General features: G+C 59.9%; 1 protein-coding gene across 1 annotated transcript in view; it reads right to left on the minus strand.

Moving 5' to 3' along the window:
• Positions 1-22471, minus strand: part of SCRT1 (scratch family transcriptional repressor 1) — a 107905-nt gene that overhangs the window by 75509 nt on the left and 9925 nt on the right. The window lies entirely within an intron of this gene.

Genomic DNA, 22471 nt, shown 5'->3' on the forward strand with positions numbered 1-22471 from the left:
TGCAGAGCGCTGTGCATCAGTATCTGGTGGTGCAAAGCACTGTGCGTCAGCATCTGGAGGTGCAGATCGTCAGTATCTGGAGGTGCAGAGCGCTGTGCGTCAGTACCAGGAGGTGCAGAGCGTCAGTACCTGGAGGTGCAGAGCGTCAGTACCAGGAGGTGCAAAGTGTCAGTACCAGGAGGTGCAGAGCGCTGTGCGTAAGTACCTGGAGGTGCAGAGCGCTGTGTGTCGGCATCTGGAGGTGCAGAGCGCTGTGCGTCAGCATGTGGAGGTGCAGAGCGTCAGCATGTGGAGGTGTAGAGCATTGTGCGTCAGTACCTGGAGGTGCAGAGCGCTGTGCGTCAGTACCTGGAGGGGCAGAGCGCTGTGCGTCAGTACATGGAGGTGCAGAGCGCTGTGCGTCAGTACATGGAGGTGCAGAGCGCTGTGCGTCAGTACCTGGAGGAGCAAAGCGCTGTGCGTCAGTACCTGGAGGTGCAGAGCGCTGTGCGTCAGTACCTGGAGGTGCAGAGCGCTGTGCGTCAGTACCTGGAGGTGCAGAGCGCTGTGCGTCAGTACCTGGAAGTGCAGAGCGCTGTGCGTCAGTACCTGGAGGTGCAGAGCGCTGTGCGTCAGTACCTGGAGGTGCAGAGCGCTGTGCGTCAGTATCTGGAGGTGCAGAGCATTGTGTGTCAGTAACTAGAGGTGCAGAGCGCTGTGCGTCAGTATCTGGAGGTGCAGAGCGTCAGCATGTGGAGGTGCAGAGCGTCAGTACCTGGAGGTGCAGAGCGCTGTGCGTCAGCATGTGGAGGTGCAGAGCGCTGTGCGTAAGTACCTGCAGGTGCAGAGCGCTGTGCGTCAGTACCTGGAGGTGCATAGCGCTGTGCGACAGTACCTGGAGGTGCAGAGCGCTGTGTGTCAGTACCTGGAGGTGCAGAGCGCTGTGCGTCAGTACCTGGAGATGCAGAGCGCTGTGCATCAGTATCTGGAGGGGCAGAGCGCTGTGCGTCAGTACCTGGAGGTGCAGAGCGCTGTGCGTCAGTATCTGGAGGGGCAGAGCGCTGTGCGTCAGTACCTGGAGGTGCAGAGCGCTGTGCGTCAGTATCTGGAGGTGCAGAGCGCTGTGCGTCTGTGTCTGGAGGAGCAAAGCGCTGTGCGTCAGTACCTGGAGGAGCAAAGCGCTGTGCGTCAGTACCTGGAGGTGCAGAGCGCTGTGCGTCAGTATCTGGAGGGGCAGAGTGCTGTGCGTCTGTGTCTGGAGGTGCAGAGCGCTGTGCGTCAGTACCTGGAGGAGCAAAGCGCTGTGCGTCAGTACCTGGAGGTGCAGAGCGCTGTGCGTCAGTACCTGGAGGAGCAGAGCGCTGTGCGTCAGTACCTGGAGGAGCAGAGCGCTGTGCGTCAGTATCTGGAGGTGCAGAGCGTCAGCATGTGGAGGTGCAGAGCGTCAGCATGTCGAGGTGCAGAGCACTGTGCGTCAGTACCTGGAGGTGCAGAGCGCTGTGCGTCAGTACCTGGAGGTGCAGAGCGCTGTGCGTCAGTACCTGGAGGTGCAGAGCGCTGTGCGTCAGTACCAGGAGGTGAAGAGCGCTGTGCGTCAGTACCTGGAGGTGAAGAGCGCTGTGCGTCAGTACCTGGAGGTGCAGAGCGCTGTGCGTCAGTATCTGGAGGTGCAGAGCATTGTGCATCAGTAACTAGAGGTGCAGAGCGCTGTGCGTCAGTATCTGAAGGTGCAGAGCGTCAGCATGTGGAGGTGCAGAGCACTGTGCGTCAGTACCTGGAGGTGCAGAGCGCTGTGCATCAGTACCTGGAGGTGCAGAGCGCTGTGCGTCAGTACCTGGAGGTGCAGAGCTCTGTGCGTCAGTACCAGGAGGTGCAGAGCTCTGTGCGTCAGTACCAGGAGGTGAAGAGCGCTGTGCGTCAGTACCAGGAGGTGAAGAGCGCTGTGCGTCAGCATGTGGAGGTGCAGAGTGTCAGCATGTGGAGGTGCAGAGCGTCAGCATGTGGAGGTGCAGAGCATTGTGCGTCAGTATCTGGAGGTGCAGAGCGTCAGCATGTGGAGGTGCAGAGCGTCAGCATGTTGAGGTGCAGAGCACTGTGCGTCAGTACCTGGAGGTGCAGAGCGCTGTGCGTCAGTATCTGGAGGTGCAGAGCGCTGTGCGTCAGTACCTGGAGGTGCAGAGCGCTGTGCGTCAGTATCTGGAGGTGCAGAGCACTGTACGTCAGTATCTGGAGGTGCAGAGCGCTGTGCGTCAGTACCTGGAGGTGCAGAGGTCTGTGCGTCAGTACCTGGAGGTGCAGAGCGCTGTGCGTCAGTATCTGGAGGTGCAGAGCGCTGTGCGTCAGTACCTGGAGGTGCAGAGCGCTGTGCGTCAGTACCTGGAGGTGCAGAGCGCTGTGCGTCAGTACCTGGAGGTGCAGAGCGCTGTGCGTCAGTACCTGGTGGTGCAGAGCGCTGTGCGTCAGTACCTGGAGGTGCAGAGCGCTGTGCGTCAGTATCTGGAGGTGAAGAGCGCTGTGCGTCAGTACCTGGAGGTGCAGAGCGCTGTGCGTCAGTACCTGGAGGTGCAGAGCGCTGTGCGTCAGTATCTGGAGGTGCAGAGCGTCAGCATGTGGAGGTGCAGAGCGTCAGCATGTGGAGGTGCAGAGCACTGTGCGTCAGTACCTGGAGGTGCAGAGCGCTGTGCGTCAGTATCTGGAGGTGCAGAGCGTCAGCATGTGGAGGTGCAGAGCACTGTGCGTCAGTACCTGGAGGTGCAGAGCGCTGTGCGTCAGTACCTGGAGGTGCAGAGCGCTGTGCGTCAGTACCTGGAGTTGCAGAGCGCTGTGCGTCAGTACCTGGAGGTGCAGAGCGCTGTGCGTCAGTACCTGGAATTGCAGAGCGCTGTGCGTCAGCATGTGGAGGTGCAGAGCGTCAGCATGTGGAGGTGCAGAGCGTCAGCATGTGGAGGTGCAGAGCATTGTGCGTCAGTATCTGGAGGTGCAGAGCGTCAGCATGTGGAGGTGCAGAGCACTGTGCGTCAGTACCTGGAGGTGCAGAGCGCTGTGCGTCAGTATCTGGAGGTGCAGAGCACTGTACGTCAGTACCTGGAGGTGCAGAGCGCTGTGCGTCAGTACCTGGAGGTGCAGAGCGCTGTGCGTCAGTACCTGGAGGTGCAGAGCGCTGTGCGTCAGTACCTGGAGGTGCAGAGCGCTGTGCGTCAGTACCTGGAGGTGCAGAGCGCTGTGCGTCAGTACCTGGAGGTGCAGAGCGCTGTGCGTCAGTACCTGGAGGAGCAGAGCGCTGTGCGTCAGTACCTGGAGGTGCAGAGCGCTGTGCGTCAGTATCTGGAGGTGCAGAGCGCTGTGCGTCAGTACCAGGAGGTGCAGAGCGCTGTGCGTCAGTATCTGGTGGTGCAGAGCACTGTGCATCAGCATCTGGAGGTGCAGAGCATCAGCATCTGGAGGTGCAGAGCGTCAGCATGTGGAGGTGCAGAGCACTGTGCGTCAGTACCTGGAGGTGCAGAGCGCTGTGCGTCAGTATCTGGAGGTGCAGAGCACTGTACGTCAGTATCTGGAGGTGCAGAGCGCTGTGCGTCAGTACCTGGAGGTGCAGAGCGCTGTGCGTCAGTACCTGGAGGTGCAAAGGTCTGTGCGTCAGTACCTGGAGGTGCAGAGCACTGTGCGTCAGTACCTGGAGGTGCAGAGCGCTGTGCGTCAGTACCTGGAGGTGCAGAGCGCTGTGCGTCAGTACCTGGAGGTGCAGAGCGCTGTGCGTCAGTATCTGGAGGTGCACAGCGCTGTGCCTCAGTATCTGGAGGTGCAGAGCGCTGTGCGTCAGTACCTGGAGGTGCAGAGCGCTGTGCGTCAGTATCTGGAGGTGCACAGCGCTGTGCGTCAGTATCTGGAGGTGCAGAGCGTCAGTACCTGGAGGTGCAGAGCGCTGTGTGTCAGTATCTGGAGGTGCACAGCACTGTGCGTCAGTATCTGGAGGTGCAGAGCGTCAGCATCTGGAGGTGCAGAGCGTCAGCATCTGGAGGGGCAGAGCGCTGTGTGTCAGCATGTGGAGGTGCAGAGCGTCAGCATCTGGAGGTGCAGAGCGCTTTGCGTCAGTATCTGGAGGTGCAGAGCGTCAGTACCAGGAGGTGCAGAGCGTCAGTACCAAGAGGTGTAGAGGGTCAGTACCAGGAGGTGCAGAGCGTCAGTACCAGGAGGTGCAGAGCGTCAGTACCTGGGGGTGCAGAGCGCTGTGCGTCAGTACCAGGAGGTGCAGAGCGCTGTGCGTCAGTACCAGGAGGTGCAGAGCGTCAGTACCAGGAGGTGAAGAGCGTCTGTACCAGGAGGTGAAGAGCGTCAGTACCAGGAGGTGAAGAGCGTCAGTACCTGGAGGTGAAGAGCGTCTGTACCAGGAGGTGCAGAGCGTCAGTACCAGGAGGTGAAGAGCGTCAGTACCAGGAGGTGAAGAGCGTCTGTACCAGGAGGTGCAGAGCGTCAGTACCAGGAGGTGCAGAGCATCAGTACCAGGAGGTGCAGAGCGCTGTGCGTCAGTATCTGGATGTGCAGAGCGTCAGTACCAGGAGGTGCAGAGCACTGTGCGTCAGTATCTGGAGGTGCAGAGTGCTGTGCGTCAGTACCAGGAGGTGCAGAGCATCAGTACCAGGAGGTGCAGAGCGTCAGTACCAGGAGGTGCAGAGCGTCAGTACCTGGAGGTGCAGAGCGTCAGTACCAGGAGGCGCAGAGCGTCAGTACCAGGAGGTGCAGAGCGTCAGTACCAGGAGGTGAAGAGCGTCAGTACCAGGAGGTGCAGAGCATCAGTACCAGGAGGTGCAGAGCATCAGTACCAGGAGGTGAAGAGCGTCAGTACCAGGAGGTGCAGAGCGTCAGTACCTGGAGGTGCAGAGCGTCAGTACTTGGAGGTGCAGAGCATCAGTACCAGGAGGTGCAGAGCGTCAGTACCAGGAGGTGCAGTGCGTCAGTACCAGGAGGTGCAGAGCATCAGTACCAGGAGGTGAAGAGCGTCAGTACCAGGAGGTGCAGAGCGTCAGTACCAGGAGGTGCAGAGCGTCAGTACCTGGAGGTGCAGAGCATCAGTACCAGGAGGTGCAGAGCATCAGTACCAGGAGGTGCAGAGCATCAGTACCAGGAGGTGCAGAGCGTCAGTACCAGGAGGTGCAGAGCATCAGTACCAGGAGGTGAAGAGCGTCAGTACCAGGAGGTGCAGAGCGTCAGTACCTGGAGGTGCAGAGCGTCAGTACTTGGAGGTGCAGAGCATCAGTACCAGGAGGTGCAGAGCGTCAGTACCAGGAGGTGCAGTGCGTCAGTACCAGGAGGTGCAGTGCGTCAGTACCAGGAGGTGAAGAGCGTCAGTACCAGGAGGTGCAGAGCATCAGTACCAGGAGGTGCAGAGCGTCAGTACCAGGAGGAGCAGAGCATCAGTACCAGGAGGTGAAGACCGTCAGTACCAGGAGGTGCAGAGCGTCAGTACCAGGAGGTGCAGAGCGTCAGTACCAGGAGGTGCAGAGCATCAGTACCAGGAGGTGCAGAGCGTCAGTACCAGGAGGTGCAGTGCGTCAGTACCAGGAGGTGCAGAGCATCAGTACCAGGAGGTGAAGAGCGTCAGTACCAGGAGGTGCAGAGCGTCAGTACCTGGAGGTGCAGAGCGTCAGTACTTGGAGGTGCAGAGCATCAGTACCAGGAGGTGCAGAGCATCAGTACCAGGAGGTGCAGAGCATCAGTACCAGGAGGTGCAGAGCATCAGTACCAGGAGGTGCAGAGCGTCAGTACCAGGAGGTGCAGAGCATCAGTACCAGGAGGTGAAGAGCGTCAGAACCAGGAGGTGCAGAACGTCAGTACCAGGAGGTGCAGAGCGTCAGTACCAGGAGGTGAAGAGCGTCAGTACCAGGAGGTGCAGAGCGTCAGTACCAGGAGGTGCAGAGCATCAGTACCAGGAGGTGAAGAGCGTCAGAACCAGGAGGTGCAGAGCGTCAGTACCTGGAGGTGCAGAGCGTCAGTACTTGGAGGTGCAGAGCATCAGTACCAGGAGGTGCAGAGCGTCAGTACCAGGAGGTGCAGTGCGTCAGTACCAGGAGGTGCAGAGCATCAGTACCAGGAGGTGAAGAGCGTCAGTACCAGGAGGTGCAGAGCGTCAGTACCAGGAGGTGCAGAGCGTCAGTACCTGGAGGTGCAGAGCATCAGTACCAGGAGGTGCAGAGCATCAGTACCAGGAGGTGCAGAGCATCAGTACCAGGAGGTGCAGAGCGTCAGTACCAGGAGGTGCAGAGCATCAGTACCAGGAGGTGAAGAGCGTCAGTACCAGGAGGTGCAGAGCGTCAGTACCTGGAGGTGCAGAGCGTCAGTACTTGGAGGTGCAGAGCATCAGTACCAGGAGGTGCAGAGCGTCAGTACCAGGAGGTGCAGTGCGTCAGTACCAGGAGGTGCAGAGCGTCAGTACCAGGAGGTGAAGAGCGTCAGTACCAGGAGGTGCAGAGCATCAGTACCAGGAGGTGCAGAGCGTCAGTACCAGGAGGTGCAGAGCATCAGTACCAGGAGGTGAAGACCGTCAGTACCAGGAGGTGCAGAGCGTCAGTACCTGGAGGTGCAGAGCGTCAGTACTTGGAGGTGCAGAGCATCAGTACCAGGAGGTGCAGAGCGTCAGTACCAGGAGGTGCAGTGCGTCAGTACCAGGAGGTGCAGAGCATCAGTACCAGGAGGTGAAGAGCGTCAGTACCAGGAGGTGCAGAGCGTCAGTACCTGGAGGTGCAGAGCGTCAGTACTTGGAGGTGCAGAGCGTCAGTACCAGGAGGTGCAGAGCGTCAGTACCAGGAGGTGCAGAGCGTCAGTACCAGGACGTGCAGAGCGTCAGTACCTGGAGGTGCAGAGCGTCAGTACCAGGAGGTGCAGAGCGTCAGTACCAGGAGGTGCAGAGCGTCAGTACCTGGAGGTGCAGAGCGTCAGTACCAGGAGGTGCAGAGCGTCAGTACCAGGAGGTGCAGAGCGTCAATATCTGGAGGTGCAGAGCGCTGTGTGTCAGTATCTGGAGGTGCAGAGCATCAGCATGTGGAGGTGCAGAGCGTCAGTACCTGGAGGTGCAGAGCGTCAGTACCTGGAGGTGCAGAGCGTCAGTACCAGGAGGTGCAGAGCGTCAGTACCTGGAGTTGCAGAGCGTCAGTACCTAGAGGTGCAGAGCATCAGTACCAGGAGGCGCAGAGCGTCAGTATCTGGAGGTGCAGTGCGTCAGTATCTGGAGGTGCAGAGCGTCAGTTCCAGGAGGCGCAGAGCGTCAGTATCTGGAGGTGCAGTGCGTCAGTATCTGGAGGTGCAGAGCGTCAGCACCAGGAGGCGCAGAGCGTCAGTACCTGGAGGTGCAGAGCGTCAGTACCTGGAGGTGCAGAGCGTCAGTACCTGGAGGTGCAGAGCGTCAGCATGTGGAGGTGCAGAGCGTCAGTACCAGGAGGTGCAGAGCGTCAGTATCTGGAGGTGCAGAGCGTCAGTACCTGGAGGTGCAGAGCGTCAGCATGTGGAGGTGCAGAGCGTCAGTACCAGGATGTGCAGAGCGTCAGTACCAGGATGTGCAGAGCGTCAGTACCAGGAGGTGCAGAGCGTCAGTACCAGGAGGTGCAGAGCGTCAGTATCTGGAGGTGCAGAGCGTCAGTATCTGGAGGTGCAGAGCGTCAGCATGTGGAGGAGCAGAGCGCAGTGCGTCAGTATGTGGAGGTGCAGAGCGTCAGTACCAGGAGGTGCAGAGCATCAGCATGTGGAGGTGCAGAGTGCTGTGCGTCAGTATCTGGAGGTGCAGAGCGTCAGTACCAGGAGGTGAAGAGCGTCAGTATCTGGAGGTGCAGAGCGTCAGCATGTGGAGGAGAAGAGCGCTGTGCGCCAGTACCAGGAGGTGCAGAGCGCCAGTACCAGGAGGTGCAGAGCATCAGTACCAGGAGGTGAAGAGCATCAGTACCAGGAGGTGCAGAGGGTCAGTACAAGGAGGAGCAGAGCGTCAGTATCTGGAGGTGCAGAGCGTCAGTACCAGGAGGAGCAGAGCGTCAGTACCTGGAGGTGCAGAGCGTCAGTACCTGGAGGTGCAGAGCGTCAGTACCTGGAGGTGCAGAGCGTCAGTACCAGGAGGTGCAGAGCGTCAGTACCTAGAGGTGCAGAGCGTCAGTATCTGGAGGTGCAGAGCGTCAGTACCTGGAGGTGCAGAGCGTCAGTACCTGGAGGCGCAGAGCGTCAGTACCAGGAGGTGCAGAGCGTCAGTACCTGGAGGTGCAGAGCGTCAGTACCAGGATGTGCAGAGCGTCAGTACCTGGAGGTGCAGAGCGTCAGTACCAGGAGGCGCAGAGCGTCAGTACCAGGAGGTGCAGAGCGTCAGTACCTGGAGGCGCAGAGCGTCAGTATCAGGAGGCGCAGAGCGTCAGTACCAGGAGGCGCAGAGTGTCAGTACCAGGAGGCGCAGAGCGTCAGTACCTGGAGGCACAGAGCGTCAGTACCTGGAGGTGCAGAGCGTCAGTACCAGGAGGTGCAGAGCGTCAGTACCAGGAGGCGCAGAGCGTCAGTACCAGGAGGTGCAGAGCGTCAGTACCTGGAGGTGCAGAGCGTCAGTACCAGGAGGTGCAGAGCGTCAGTACCAGGAGGTGCAGAGCGTCAGTACCAGGAGGCGCAGAGCGTCAGTACCAGGAGGAGCAGAGCGTCAGTACCTGGAGGTGCAGAGCTTCAGTACCAGGAGGCGCAGAGCGTCAGTACCAGGAGGTGCAGAGCGTCAGTACCAGGAGGTGTAGAGCGTCAGTACCAGGAGGCGCAGAGCATCAGTACCAGGAGGCGCAGAGCGTCAGTACCAGGAGGTGCAGAGCGTCAGTACCAGGAGGTGCAGAGCGTCAGTACCTGGAGGTGCAGAGCGTCAGTACCAGGAGGTGCAGAGCGCTGTGTGTCAGTACCTGGAGGTGCAGAGCGTCAGTACCTGGAGGTGCAGAGCGCTGTGCGTCAGTACCTGGAGGTGCAGAGCGCTGTGCGTCAGTACCTGGAGGTGCAGAGCGCTGTGCATCAGTATCTGGAGGGGCAGAGCGCTGTGCGTCAGTACCTGGAGGTGCAGAGCGCTGTGCGTCAGTACCTGGAGGTGCAGAGCGCTGTGCTTCAGTACCTGGAGGTGCAGAGCGCTGTGCGTCAGTACCTGGAGGTGCAGAGCGCTGTGCATCAGTATCTGGAGGGGCAGAGCGCTGTGCGTCAGTACCTGGAGGTGCAGAGCGCTGTGCGTCAGTACCTGGAGGTGCAGAGCGCTGTGCGTCAGTACCTGGAGGTGCAGATCGCTGTGCGTCAGTACCTGGAGGTGCAGAGCGCTGTGCCTCAGTACCTGGAGGTGCAGATCGCTGTGCGTCAGTACCTGGAGGTGCAGAGCACTGTGCGTCAGTACCTGGAGGTGCAGAGCGCTGTGCGTCAGTACCTGGAGGTGCAGAGCGCTGTGCGTCAGTACCTGGAGGTGCAGAGCGCTGTGCTTCAGTACCTGGAGGTGCAGAGCGCTGTGCGTCAGTACCTGGAGGTGCAGAGCGCTGTGCATCAGTATCTGGAGGGGCAGAGCGCTGTGCGTCAGTACCTGGAGGTGCAGAGCGCTGTGCGTCAGTACCTGGAGGTGCAGAGCGCTGTGCTTCAGTACCTGGAGGTGCAGAGCGCTGTGCGTCAGTACCTGGAGGTGCAGAGCGCTGTGCATCAGTATCTGGAGGGGCAGAGCGCTGTGCGTCAGTACCTGGAGGTGCAGAGCGCTGTGCGTCAGTACCTGGAGGTGCAGAGCGCTGTGCGTTAGTACCTGGAGGTGCAGAGCGCTGTGCGTCAGTACCTGGAGGTGCAGAGCTCTGTGCATCAGTACCTGGAGGTGCAGAGCACTATGCGTCAGTACCTTGAGGTGCAGAGCGCTGTGCGTCAGTACCTGGAGGTGCAGAGCGCTGTGCATCAGTATCTGGTGGTGCAAAGCACTGTGCGTCAGCATCTGGAGGTGCAGATCGTCAGTATCTGGAGGTGCAGAGCGCTGTGCGTCAGTACCAGGAGGTGCAGAGCGTCAGTACCTGGAGGTGCAGAGCGTCAGTACCAGGAGGTGCAAAGTGTCAGTACCAGGAGGTGCAGAGCGCTGTGCGTAAGTACCTGGAGGTGCAGAGCGCTGTGTGTCGGCATCTGGAGGTGCAGAGCGCTGTGCGTCAGCATGTGGAGGTGCAGAGCGTCAGCATGTGGAGGTGTAGAGCATTGTGCGTCAGTACCTGGAGGTGCAGAGCGCTGTGCGTCAGTACCTGGAGGGGCAGAGCGCTGTGCGTCAGTACATGGAGGTGCAGAGCGCTGTGCGTCAGTACATGGAGGTGCAGAGCGCTGTGCGTCAGTACCTGGAGGAGCAAAGCGCTGTGCGTCAGTACCTGGAGGTGCAGAGCGCTGTGCGTCAGTACCTGGAGGTGCAGAGCGCTGTGCGTCAGTACCTGGAGGTGCAGAGCGCTGTGCGTCAGTACCTGGAAGTGCAGAGCGCTGTGCGTCAGTACCTGGAGGTGCAGAGCGCTGTGCGTCAGTACCTGGAGGTGCAGAGCGCTGTGCGTCAGTATCTGGAGGTGCAGAGCATTGTGTGTCAGTAACTAGAGGTGCAGAGCGCTGTGCGTCAGTATCTGGAGGTGCAGAGCGTCAGCATGTGGAGGTGCAGAGCGTCAGTACCTGGAGGTGCAGAGCGCTGTGCGTCAGCATGTGGAGGTGCAGAGCGCTGTGCGTAAGTACCTGCAGGTGCAGAGCGCTGTGCGTCAGTACCTGGAGGTGCATAGCGCTGTGCGACAGTACCTGGAGGTGCAGAGCGCTGTGTGTCAGTACCTGGAGGTGCAGAGCGCTGTGCGTCAGTACCTGGAGATGCAGAGCGCTGTGCATCAGTATCTGGAGGGGCAGAGCGCTGTGCGTCAGTACCTGGAGGTGCAGAGCGCTGTGCGTCAGTATCTGGAGGGGCAGAGCGCTGTGCGTCAGTACCTGGAGGTGCAGAGCGCTGTGCGTCAGTATCTGGAGGTGCAGAGCGCTGTGCGTCTGTGTCTGGAGGAGCAAAGCGCTGTGCGTCAGTACCTGGAGGAGCAAAGCGCTGTGCGTCAGTACCTGGAGGTGCAGAGCGCTGTGCGTCAGTATCTGGAGGGGCAGAGTGCTGTGCGTCTGTGTCTGGAGGTGCAGAGCGCTGTGCGTCAGTACCTGGAGGAGCAAAGCGCTGTGCGTCAGTACCTGGAGGTGCAGAGCGCTGTGCGTCAGTACCTGGAGGAGCAGAGCGCTGTGCGTCAGTACCTGGAGGAGCAGAGCGCTGTGCGTCAGTATCTGGAGGTGCAGAGCGTCAGCATGTGGAGGTGCAGAGCGTCAGCATGTCGAGGTGCAGAGCACTGTGCGTCAGTACCTGGAGGTGCAGAGCGCTGTGCGTCAGTACCTGGAGGTGCAGAGCGCTGTGCGTCAGTACCTGGAGGTGCAGAGCGCTGTGCGTCAGTACCAGGAGGTGAAGAGCGCTGTGCGTCAGTACCTGGAGGTGAAGAGCGCTGTGCGTCAGTACCTGGAGGTGCAGAGCGCTGTGCGTCAGTATCTGGAGGTGCAGAGCATTGTGCATCAGTAACTAGAGGTGCAGAGCGCTGTGCGTCAGTATCTGAAGGTGCAGAGCGTCAGCATGTGGAGGTGCAGAGCACTGTGCGTCAGTACCTGGAGGTGCAGAGCGCTGTGCGTCAGTACCTGGAGGTGCAGAGCTCTGTGCGTCAGTACCAGGAGGTGCAGAGCTCTGTGCGTCAGTACCAGGAGGTGAAGAGCGCTGTGCGTCAGTACCAGGAGGTGAAGAGCGCTGTGCGTCAGCATGTGGAGGTGCAGAGTGTCAGCATGTGGAGGTGCAGAGCGTCAGCATGTGGAGGTGCAGAGCATTGTGCGTCAGTATCTGGAGGTGCAGAGCGTCAGCATGTGGAGGTGCAGAGCGTCAGCATGTGGAGGTGCAGAGCACTGTGCGTCAGTACCTGGAGGTGCAGAGCGCTGTGCGTCAGTATCTGGAGGTGCAGAGCGCTGTGCGTCAGTACCTGGAGGTGCAGAGCGCTGTGCGTCAGTATCTGGAGGTGCAGAGCACTGTACGTCAGTATCTGGAGGTGCAGAGCGCTGTGCGTCAGTACCTGGAGGTGCAGAGGTCTGTGCGTCAGTACCTGGAGGTGCAGAGCGCTGTGCGTCAGTATCTGGAGGTGCAGAGCGCTGTGCGTCAGTACCTGGAGGTGCAGAGCGCTGTGCGTCAGTACCTGGAGGTGCAGAGCGCTGTGCGTCAGTACCTGGAGGTGCAGAGCGCTGTGCGTCAGTACCTGGTGGTGCAGAGCGCTGTGCGTCAGTACCTGGAGGTGCAGAGCGCTGTGCGTCAGTATCTGGAGGTGCAGAGCATTGTGCGTCAGTAACTAGAGGTGCAGAGCCCTGTGCGTTAGTATCTGGAGGTGCAGAGCGTCAGCATGTGGAGGTGCAGAGCGTCAGTACCTGGAGGTGCAGAGCGCTGTGCGTCAGCATGTGGAGGTGCAGAGCGCTGTGCGTAAGTACCTGCAGGTGCAGAGCGCTGTGCGTCAGTACCTGGATGTGCAGAGCGCTGTGCGACAGTACCTGGAGGTGCAGAGCGCTGTGTGTCAGTACCTGGAGGTGCAGAGCGCTGTGCGACAGTACCTGGAGGTGCAGAGCGCTGTGCGTCAGTACCTGGAGGTGCAGAGCGCTGTGCGTCAGTATCTGGAGGGGCAGAGCGCTGTGCGTCAGTACCTGGAGGTGCAGAGCGCTGTGCGTCAGTATCTGGAGGGGCAGAGTGCTGTGCGTCAGTACCTGGAGGAGCAAAGCGCTGTGCGTCAGTACCTGGAGGTGCAGAACTCTGTGCGTCAGTACCTGGAGGTGCAGAGCGCTGTGCGTCAGTATCTGGAGATGCAGAGCACTGTACGTCAGTATCTGGAGGTGCAGAGCGCTGTGCGTCAGTACCTGGAGGTGCAGAGCGCTGTGCGTCAGTACCTGGAGGTGCAGAGGTCTGTGCGTCAGTACCTGGAGGTGCAGAGCGCTGTGCGTCAGTACCTGGAGGTGCAGAGCGCTGTGCGTCAGTACCTGGTGGTGCAGAGCGCTGTGCGTCAGTACCTGGTGGTGCAGAGCGCTGTGCGTCAGTACCTGGAGGTGCAGAGCGCTGTGCGTCAGTACCTGGAGGTGCAGAGCGCTGTGCGTCAGTATCTGGAGGTGCAGAGCATTGTGCGTCAGTAACTAGAGGTGCAGAGCGCTGTGCGTCAGTATCTGGAGGTGCACAGCGTCAGCATGTGGAGGTGCAGAGCGTCAGTACCTGGAGGTGCAGAGCGCTGTGCGTCAGCATGTGGAGGTGCAGAGCGCTGTGCGTAAGTACCTGCAGGTGCAGAGCGCTGTGCGTCAGTACCTGGATGTGCAGAGCGCTGTGCGACAGTACCTGGAGGTGCAGAGCGCTGTGTGTCAGTACCTGGAGGTGCAGAGCGCTGTGCGTCAGTACCTGGAGGTGCAGAGCGCTGTGCGTCAGTACCTGGAGGTGCAGAGCGCTGTGCGTCAGTATCTGGAGGGGCAGAGTGCTGTGCGTCAGTACCTGGAGGTGCAGAGCGCTGTGCGTCAGTACCTGGAGGTGCAGAACTCTGAGCGTCAGTACCTGGAGGAGCAGAGCGCTGTGCGTCAGTACCTGGAGGTGCAGAGCGCTGTGCGTCAGTACCTGGAGGTGCAGAGCGCTGTGCGTCAGTACCTGGAGGTGCAGAGCGCTGTGCGTCAGTACCTGGAGGTGCAGAGCGCTGTGCGTCAGTATCTGGAGGTGCAGAGCGCTGTGTGTCAGTACCTGGAGGTGCAGAGCGCTGTGCGTCAATACCTGGAGGTGCAGAACGCTGTGCGTCAGTACCTGGAGGAGCAAAGCGCTGTGCGTCAGTACCTGGAGGTGCAGAGCGCTGTGCGTCAGTACCTGGAGGTGCAGAGCGCTGTGCGTCAGTACCTGGAGGTGCAGAGCACTGTGCGTCAGTACCTGGAGGAGCAGAACGCTGTGCGTCAGTACCTGGAGGTGAAGAGCGCTGTGCGTCAGTACCTGGAGGTGCAGAGCGCTGTGCGTCAGTACCTGGAGGTGCAGAGCGCTGTGCGTCAGTATCTGGAGGTGCAGAGCGTCAGCATGTGGAGGTGCAGAGCGTCAGCATGTGGAGGTGCAGAGCACTGTGCGTCAGTACCTGGAGGTGCAGAGCGCTGTGCGTCAGTATCTGGAGGTGCAGAGCGTCAGCATGTGGAGGTGCAGAGCACTGTGCGTCAGTACCTGGAGGTGCAGAGCGCTGTGCGTCAGTACCTGGAGGTGCAGAGCGCTGTGCGTCAGTACCTGGAGTTGCAGAGCGCTGTGCGTCAGTACCTGGAGGTGCAGAGCGCTGTGCGTCAGTACCTGGAATTGCAGAGCGCTGTGCGTCAGCATGTGGAGGTGCAGAGCGTCAGCATGTGGAGGTGCAGAGCGTCAGCATGTGGAGGTGCAGAGCATTGTGCGTCAGTATCTGGAGGTGCAGAGCGTCAGCATGTGGAGGTGCAGAGCACTGTGCGTCAGTACCTGGAGGTGCAGAGCGCTGTGCGTCAGTATCTGGAGGTGCAGAGCACTGTACGTCAGTACCTGGAGGTGCAGAGCGCTGTGCGTCAGTACCTGGAGGTGCAGAGCGCTGTGCGTCAGTACCTGGAGGTGCAGAGCGCTGTGCGTCAGTACCTGGAGGTGCAGAGCGCTGTGCGTCAGTACCTGGAGGTGCAGAGCGCTGTGCGTCAGTACCTGGAGGTGCAGAGCGCTGTGCGTCAGTACCTGGAGGAGCAGAGCGCTGTGCGTCAGTACCTGGAGGTGCAGAGCGCTGTGCGTCAGTATCTGGAGGTGCAGAGCGCTGTGCGTCAGTACCAGGAGGTGCAGAGCGCTGTGCGTCAGTATCTGGTGGTGCAGAGCACTGTGCATCAGCATCTGGAGGTGCAGAGCATCAGCATCTGGAGGTGCAGAGCGTCAGCATGTGGAGGTGCAGAGCACTGTGCGTCAGTACCTGGAGGTGCAGAGCGCTGTGCGTCAGTATCTGGAGGTGCAGAGCACTGTACGTCAGTATCTGGAGGTGCAGAGCGCTGTGCGTCAGTACCTGGAGGTGCAGAGCGCTGTGCGTCAGTACCTGGAGGTGCAAAGGTCTGTGCGTCAGTACCTGGAGGTGCAGAGCACTGTGCGTCAGTACCTGGAGGTGCAGAGCGCTGTGCGTCAGTACCTGGAGGTGCAGAGCGCTGTGCGTCAGTACCTGGAGGTGCAGAGCGCTGTGCGTCAGTATCTGGAGGTGCACAGCGCTGTGCCTCAGTATCTGGAGGTGCAGAGCGCTGTGCGTCAGTACCTGGAGGTGCAGAGCGCTGTGCGTCAGTATCTGGAGGTGCACAGCGCTGTGCGTCAGTATCTGGAGGTGCAGAGCGTCAGTACCTGGAGGTGCAGAGCGCTGTGTGTCAGTATCTGGAGGTGCACAGCACTGTGCGTCAGTATCTGGAGGTGCAGAGCGTCAGCATCTGGAGGTGCAGAGCGTCAGCATCTGGAGGGGCAGAGCGCTGTGTGTCAGCATGTGGAGGTGCAGAGCGTCAGCATCTGGAGGTGCAGAGCGCTTTGCGTCAGTATCTGGAGGTGCAGAGCGTCAGTACCAGGAGGTGCAGAGCGTCAGTACCAAGAGGTGTAGAGGGTCAGTACCAGGAGGTGCAGAGCGTCAGTACCAGGAGGTGCAGAGCGTCAGTACCTGGGGGTGCAGAGCGCTGTGCGTCAGTACCAGGAGGTGCAGAGCGCTGTGCGTCAGTACCAGGAGGTGCAGAGCGTCAGTACCAGGAGGTGAAGAGCGTCTGTACCAGGAGGTGAAGAGCGTCAGTACCAGGAGGTGAAGAGCGTCAGTACCTGGAGGTGAAGAGCGTCTGTACCAGGAGGTGCAGAGCGTCAGTACCAGGAGGTGAAGAGCGTCAGTACCTGGAGGTGAAGAGCGTCTGTACCAGGAGGTGCAGAGCATCAGTACCAGGAGGTGCAGAGCGCTGTGCGTCAGTATCTGGATGTGCAGAGCGTCAGTACCAGGAGGTGCAGAGCACTGTGCGTCAGTATCTGGAGGTGCAGAGTGCTGTGCGTCAGTACCAGGAGGTGCAGAGCATCAGTACCAGGAGGTGCAGAGCGTCAGTACCAGGAGGTGCAGAGCGTCAGTACCTGGAGGTGCAGAGCGTCAGTACCAGGAGGCGCAGAGCGTCAGTACCAGGAGGTGCAGAGCGTCAGTACCAGGAGGTGAAGAGCGTCAGTACCAGGAGGTGCAGAGCATCAGTACCAGGAGGTGCAGAGCATCAGTACCAGGAGGTGAAGAGCGTCAGTACCAGGAGGTGCAGAGCGTCAGTACCTGGAGGTGCAGAGCGTCAGTACTTGGAGGTGCAGAGCATCAGTACCAGGAGGTGCAGAGCGTCAGTACCAGGAGGTGCAGTGCGTCAGTACCAGGAGGTGCAGAGCATCAGTACCAGGAGGTGAAGAGCGTCAGTACCAGGAGGTGCAGAGCGTCAGTACCAGGAGGTGCAGAGCGTCAGTACCTGGAGGTGCAGAGCATCAGTACCAGGAGGTGCAGAGCATCAGTACCAGGAGGTGCAGAGCATCAGTACCAGGAGGTGCAGAGCGTCAGTACCAGGAGGTGCAGAGCATCAGTACCAGGAGGTGAAGAGCGTCAGTACCAGGAGGTGCAGAGCGTCAGTACCTGGAGGTGCAGAGCGTCAGTACTTGGAGGTGCAGAGCATCAGTACCAGGAGGTGCAGAGCGTCAGTACCAGGAGGTGCAGTGCGTCAGTACCAGGAGGTGCAGTGCGTCAGTACCAGGAGGTGAAGAGCGTCAGTACCAGGAGGTGCAGAGCATCAGTACCAGGAGGTGCAGAGCGTCAGTACCAGGAGGAGCAGAGCATCAGTACCAGGAGGTGAAGACCGTCAGTACCAGGAGGTGCAGAGCGTCAGTACCAGGAGGTGCAGAGCGTCAGTACTTGGAGGTGCAGAGCATCAGTACCAGGAGGTGCAGAGCGTCAGTACCAGGAGGTGCAGTGCGTCAGTACCAGGAGGTGCAGAGCATCAGTACCAGGAGGTGAAGAGCGTCAGTACCAGGAGGTGCAGAGCGTCAGTACCTGGAGGTGCAGAGCGTCAGTACTTGGAGGTGCAGAGCATCAGTACCAGGAGGTGCAGAGCATCAGTACCAGGAGGTGCAGAGCATCAGTACCAGGAGGTGCAGAGCATCAGTACCAGGAGGTGCAGAGCGTCAGTACCAGGAGGTGCAGAGCATCAGTACCAGGAGGTGAAGAGCGTCAGTACCAGGAGGTGCAGAGCGTCAGTACCAGGAGGTGCAGAGCATCAGTACCAGGAGGTGAAGAGCGTCAGAACCAGGAGGTGCAGAGCGTCAGTACCTGGAGGTGCAGAGCGTCAGTACTTGGAGGTGCAGAGCATCAGTACCAGGAGGTGCAGAGCGTCAGTACCAGGAGGTGCAGTGCGTCAGTACCAGGAGGTGCAGAGCATCAGTACCAGGAGGTGAAGAGCGTCAGTACCAGGAGGTGCAGAGCGTCAGTACCAGGAGGTGCAGAGCGTCAGTACCTGGAGGTGCAGAGCATCAGTACCTGGAGGTGCAGAGCATCAGTACCAGGAGGTGCAGAGCATCAGTACCAGGAGGTGCAGAGCGTCAGTACCAGGAGGTGCAGAGCATCAGTACCAGGAGGTGAAGAGCGTCAGTACCAGGAGGTGCAGAGCGTCAGTACCTGGAGGTGCAGAGCGTCAGTACTTGGAGGTGCAGAGCATCAGTACCAGGAGGTGCAGAGCGTCAGTACCAGGAGGTGCAGTGCGTCAGTACCAGGAGGTGCAGAGCGTCAGTACCAGGAGGTGAAGAGCGTCAGTACCAGGAGGTGCAGAGCATCAGTACCAGGAGGTGCAGAGCGTCAGTACCAGGAGGTGCAGAGCATCAGTACCAGGAGGTGAAGACCGTCAGTACCAGGAGGTGCAGAGCGTCAGTACCTGGAGGTGCAGAGCGTCAGTACTTGGAGGTGCAGAGCATCAGTACCAGGAGGTGCAGAGCGTCAGTACCAGGAGGTGCAGTGCGTCAGTACCAGGAGGTGCAGAGCATCAGTACCAGGAGGTGAAGAGCGTCAGTACCAGGAGGTGCAGAGCGTCAGTACCTGGAGGTGCAGAGCGTCAGTACTTGGAGGTGCAGAGCGTCAGTACCAGGAGGTGCAGAGCGTCAGTACCAGGAGGTGCAGAGCGTCAGTACCAGGACGTGCAGAGCGTCAGTACCTGGAGGTGCAGAGCGTCAGTACCAGGAGGTGCAGAGCGTCAGTACCAGGAGGTGCAGAGCGTCAGTACCTGGAGGTGCAGAGCGTCAGTACCAGGAGGTGCAGAGCGTCAGTACCAGGAGGTGCAGAGCGTCAATATCTGGAGGTGCAGAGCGCTGTGTGTCAGTATCTGGAGGTGCAGAGCATCAGCATGTGGAGGTGCAGAGCGTCAGTACCTGGAGGTGCAGAGCGTCAGTACCTGGAGGTGCAGAGCGTCAGTACCAGGAGGTGCAGAGCGTCAGTACCTGGAGTTGCAGAGCGTCAGTACCTAGAGGTGCAGAGCATCAGTACCAGGAGGCGCAGAGCGTCAGTATCTGGAGGTGCAGTGCGTCAGTATCTGGAGGTGCAGAGCGTCAGTTCCAGGAGGCGCAGAGCGTCAGTATCTGGAGGTGCAGTGCGTCAGTATCTGGAGGTGCAGAGCGTCAGCACCAGGAGGCGCAGAGCGTCAGTACCTGGAGGTGCAGAGCGTCAGTACCTGGAGGTGCAGAGCGTCAGTACCTGGAGGTGCAGAGCGTCAGCATGTGGAGGTGCAGAGCGTCAGTACCAGGAGGTGCAGAGCGTCAGTATCTGGAGGTGCAGAGCGTCAGTACCTGGAGGTGCAGAGCGTCAGCATGTGGAGGTGCAGAGCGTCAGTACCAGGATGTGCAGAGCGTCAGTACCAGGATGTGCAGAGCGTCAGTACCAGGAGGTGCAGAGCGTCAGTACCAGGAGGTGCAGAGCGTCAGTATCTGGAGGTGCAGAGCGTCAGTATCTGGAGGTGCAGAGCGTCAGCATGTGGAGGAGCAGAGCGCAGTGCGTCAGTATGTGGAGGTGCAGAGCGTCAGTACCAGGAGGTGCAGAGCATCAGCATGTGGAGGTGCAGAGTGCTGTGCGTCAGTATCTGGAGGTGCAGAGCGTCAGTACCAGGAGGTGAAGAGCGTCAGTATCTGGAGGTGCAGAGCGTCAGCATGTGGAGGAGAAGAGCGCTGTGCGCCAGTACCAGGAGGTGCAGAGCGCCAGTACCAGGAGGTGCAGAGCATCAGTACCAGGAGGTGAAGAGCATCAGTACCAGGAGGTGCAGAGGGTCAGTACAAGGAGGAGCAGAGCGTCAGTATCTGGAGGTGCAGAGCGTCAGTACCAGGAGGAGCAGAGCGTCAGTACCTGGAGGTGCAGAGCGTCAGTACCTGGAGGTGCAGAGCGTCAGTACCTGGAGGTGCAGAGCGTCAGTACCAGGAGGTGCAGAGTGTCAGTACCTAGAGGTGCAGAGCGTCAGTATCTGGAGGTGCAGAGCGTCAGTACCTGGAGGTGCAGAGCGTCAGTACCTGGAGGCGCAGAGCGTCAGTACCAGGAGGTGCAGAGCGTCAGTACCTGGAGGTGCAGAGCGTCAGTACCAGGATGTGCAGAGCGTCAGTACCTGGAGGTGCAGAGCGTCAGTACCAGGAGGCGCAGAGCGTCAGTACCAGGAGGTGCAGAGCGTCAGTACCTGGAGGCGCAGAGCGTCAGTATCAGGAGGCGCAGAGCGTCAGTACCAGGAGGCGCAGAGTGTCAGTACCAGGAGGCGCAGAGCGTCAGTACCTGGAGGCACAGAGCGTCAGTACCTGGAGGTGCAGAGCGTCAGTACCAGGAGGTGCAGAGCGTCAGTACCAGGAGGCGCAGAGCGTCAGTACCAGGAGGTGCAGAGCGTCAGTACCTGGAGGTGCAGAGCGTCAGTACCAGGAGGTGCAGAGCGTCAGTACCAGGAGGTGCAGAGCGTCAGTACCAGGAGGCGCAGAGCGTCAGTACCAGGAGGAGCAGAGCGTCAGTACCTGGAGGTGCAGAGCTTCAGTACCAGGAGGCGCAGAGCGTCAGTACCAGGAGGTGCAGAGCGTCAGTACCAGGAGGTGTAGAGCGTCAGTACCAGGAGGCGCAGAGCATCAGTACCAGGAGGCGCAGAGCGTCAGTACCAGGAGGTGCAGAGCGTCAGTACCAGGAGGTGCAGAGCGTCAGTACCTGGAGGTGCAGAGCGTCAGTACCAGGAGGTGCAGAGCGCTGTGTGTCAGTACCTGGAGGTGCAGAGCGTCAGTACCTGGAGGTGCAGAGCGCTGTGCGTCAGTACCTGGAGGTGCAGAGCGCTGTGCGTCAGTACCTGGAGGTGCAGAGCGCTGTGCATCAGTATCTGGAGGGGCAGAGCGCTGTGCGTCAGTACCTGGAGGTGCAGAGCGCTGTGCTTCAGTACCTGGAGGTGCAGAGCGCTGTGCGTCAGTACCTGGAGGTGCAGAGCGCTGTGCATCAGTATCTGGAGGGGCAGAGCGCTGTGCGTCAGTACCTGGAGGTGCAGAGCGCTGTGCGTCAGTACCTGGAGGTGCAGAGCGCTGTGCGTCAGTACCTGGAGGTGCAGATCGCTGTGCGTCAGTACCTGGAGGTGCAGAGCGCTGTGCCTCAGTACCTGGAGGTGCAGATCGCTGTGCGTCAGTACCTGGAGGTGCAGAGCACTGTGCGTCAGTACCTGGAGGTGCAGAGCGCTGTGCGTCAGTACCTGGAGGTGCAGAGCGCTGTGCGTCAGTACCTGGAGGTGCAGAGCGCTGTGCTTCAGTACCTGGAGGTGCAGAGCGCTGTGCGTCAGTACCTGGAGGTGCAGAGCGCTGTGCATCAGTATCTGGAGGGGCAGAGCGCTGTGCGTCAGTACCTGGAGGTGCAGAGCTCTGTGCGTCAGTACCTGGAGGTGCAGAGCGCTGTGCTTCAGTACCTGGAGGTGCAGAGCGCTGTGCGTCAGTACCTGGAGGTGCAGAGCGCTGTGCATCAGTATCTGGAGGGGCAGAGCGCTGTGCGTCAGTACCTGGAGGTGCAGAGCGCTGTGCGTCAGTACCTGGAGGTGCAGAGCGCTGTGCGTCAGTACCTGGAGGTGCAGATCGCTGTGCGTCAGTACCTGGAGGTGCAGAGCGCTGTGCCTCAGTACCTGGAGGTGCAGATCGCTGTGCGTCAGTACCTGGAGGTGCAGAGCACTGTGCGTCAGTACCTGGAGGTGCAGAGCGCTGTGCGTCAGTACCTGGAGGTGCAGAGCGCTGTGCGTCAGTACCTGGAGGTGCAGAGCGCTGTGCTTCAGTATCTGGAGGTGCAGAGCGTCAGCATGTGGAGGTTCAGAGCGTCAGTACCTGAAGGTGCAGAGCGCTGTGCGTCAGCATGTGGAGGTGCAGAGCGCTGTGCGTAAGTACCTGCAGGTGCAGAGCGCTGTGCGTCTGTAGCACCCTGAGGATTCGGCTGCTACAGGGGTATTGCACCTCAACCCAGAGGTGTGATATTCCACTCCCGGGTAAGGATGGAGTGTGGAACTGAGCTCGGTAGGCTGCATGCACTACACACATCCCATTTCCGAGGAACAGGCCGACGGTACTCCCACTTAGAAATGTGCAGGTACGACCGAGTCTGTTCCTGGCTGGAGTGGGAGGGGGGTGGAACATCCCAGTAGTGTAGGGGCAGATAGGGGGAGCAGCCTGGGTAAAGATAGGAGCTCATTGGGTGCTGGTCACCTGAGCTCACACATAGAGGGTGTATATAAGGTGGGCACCATCAAAGAACAGGGTCAGTCTGTCAGCCTTTGCAGAGAGAAGTCAGAGGAGGAAGAGGAGCAGAGAAGCCCTAGAGAGAGAGAGAGGAGAAAGTAAGAGAGACCCAGAGGGGGAAGCAGAAGAGAGGACTCTGAGACCCCAAATCCAATCCACGGGTGAAGAGTCGGCATCAGGGTACCGGAACCCAAGCTGGTGGGGGCAAAAACACACCCCAGCCAGAGACCGGAGACCGTGGGCAGCGTCTGCCACGGTCACCCACCACATCCACCACGAAGGCATACCACATGGAGGGTCAGGGAACCCAAGGCCAAGGGTCTCCCAACAGAAGGCCCGAGGGAGCTGGACCTGGGTGGATCAATAGTGGGGACGGCCAGAAGAAAGGACAGAAGGAGAGCTCAGGGTCACGCTCCGGACTCGCTTGGGGGTTGGCTGGATCCAGGACCTGGTGGATGCAGCACGGCTCGGGAGGTCACTTGAAGCTGGAGTGACCGGAACATCAGCAGTGAGTAAATACCCTTAACTGCATAACCCGACTCTGTCTCTGATTGCCGTCTACACTGCATCACCACAACCCCCATCCTCTGCACCTGATCCCCCTGAGGCTATACCCCACCCGTTGGGGGTTATATCACCAAAGCTGCACCTACACCATCAGCCTCAGCGGACCCTGCTGCAGCGGCGGCCACAGTG

This window comes from Phyllobates terribilis, unplaced genomic scaffold (assembly GCF_046119375.1).
Source record: "Phyllobates terribilis strain yellow unplaced genomic scaffold, ASM4611937v1 Scaffold_4__5_contigs__length_816908805, whole genome shotgun sequence".
Lineage (NCBI taxonomy): Eukaryota > Metazoa > Chordata > Amphibia > Anura > Dendrobatidae > Phyllobates > Phyllobates terribilis.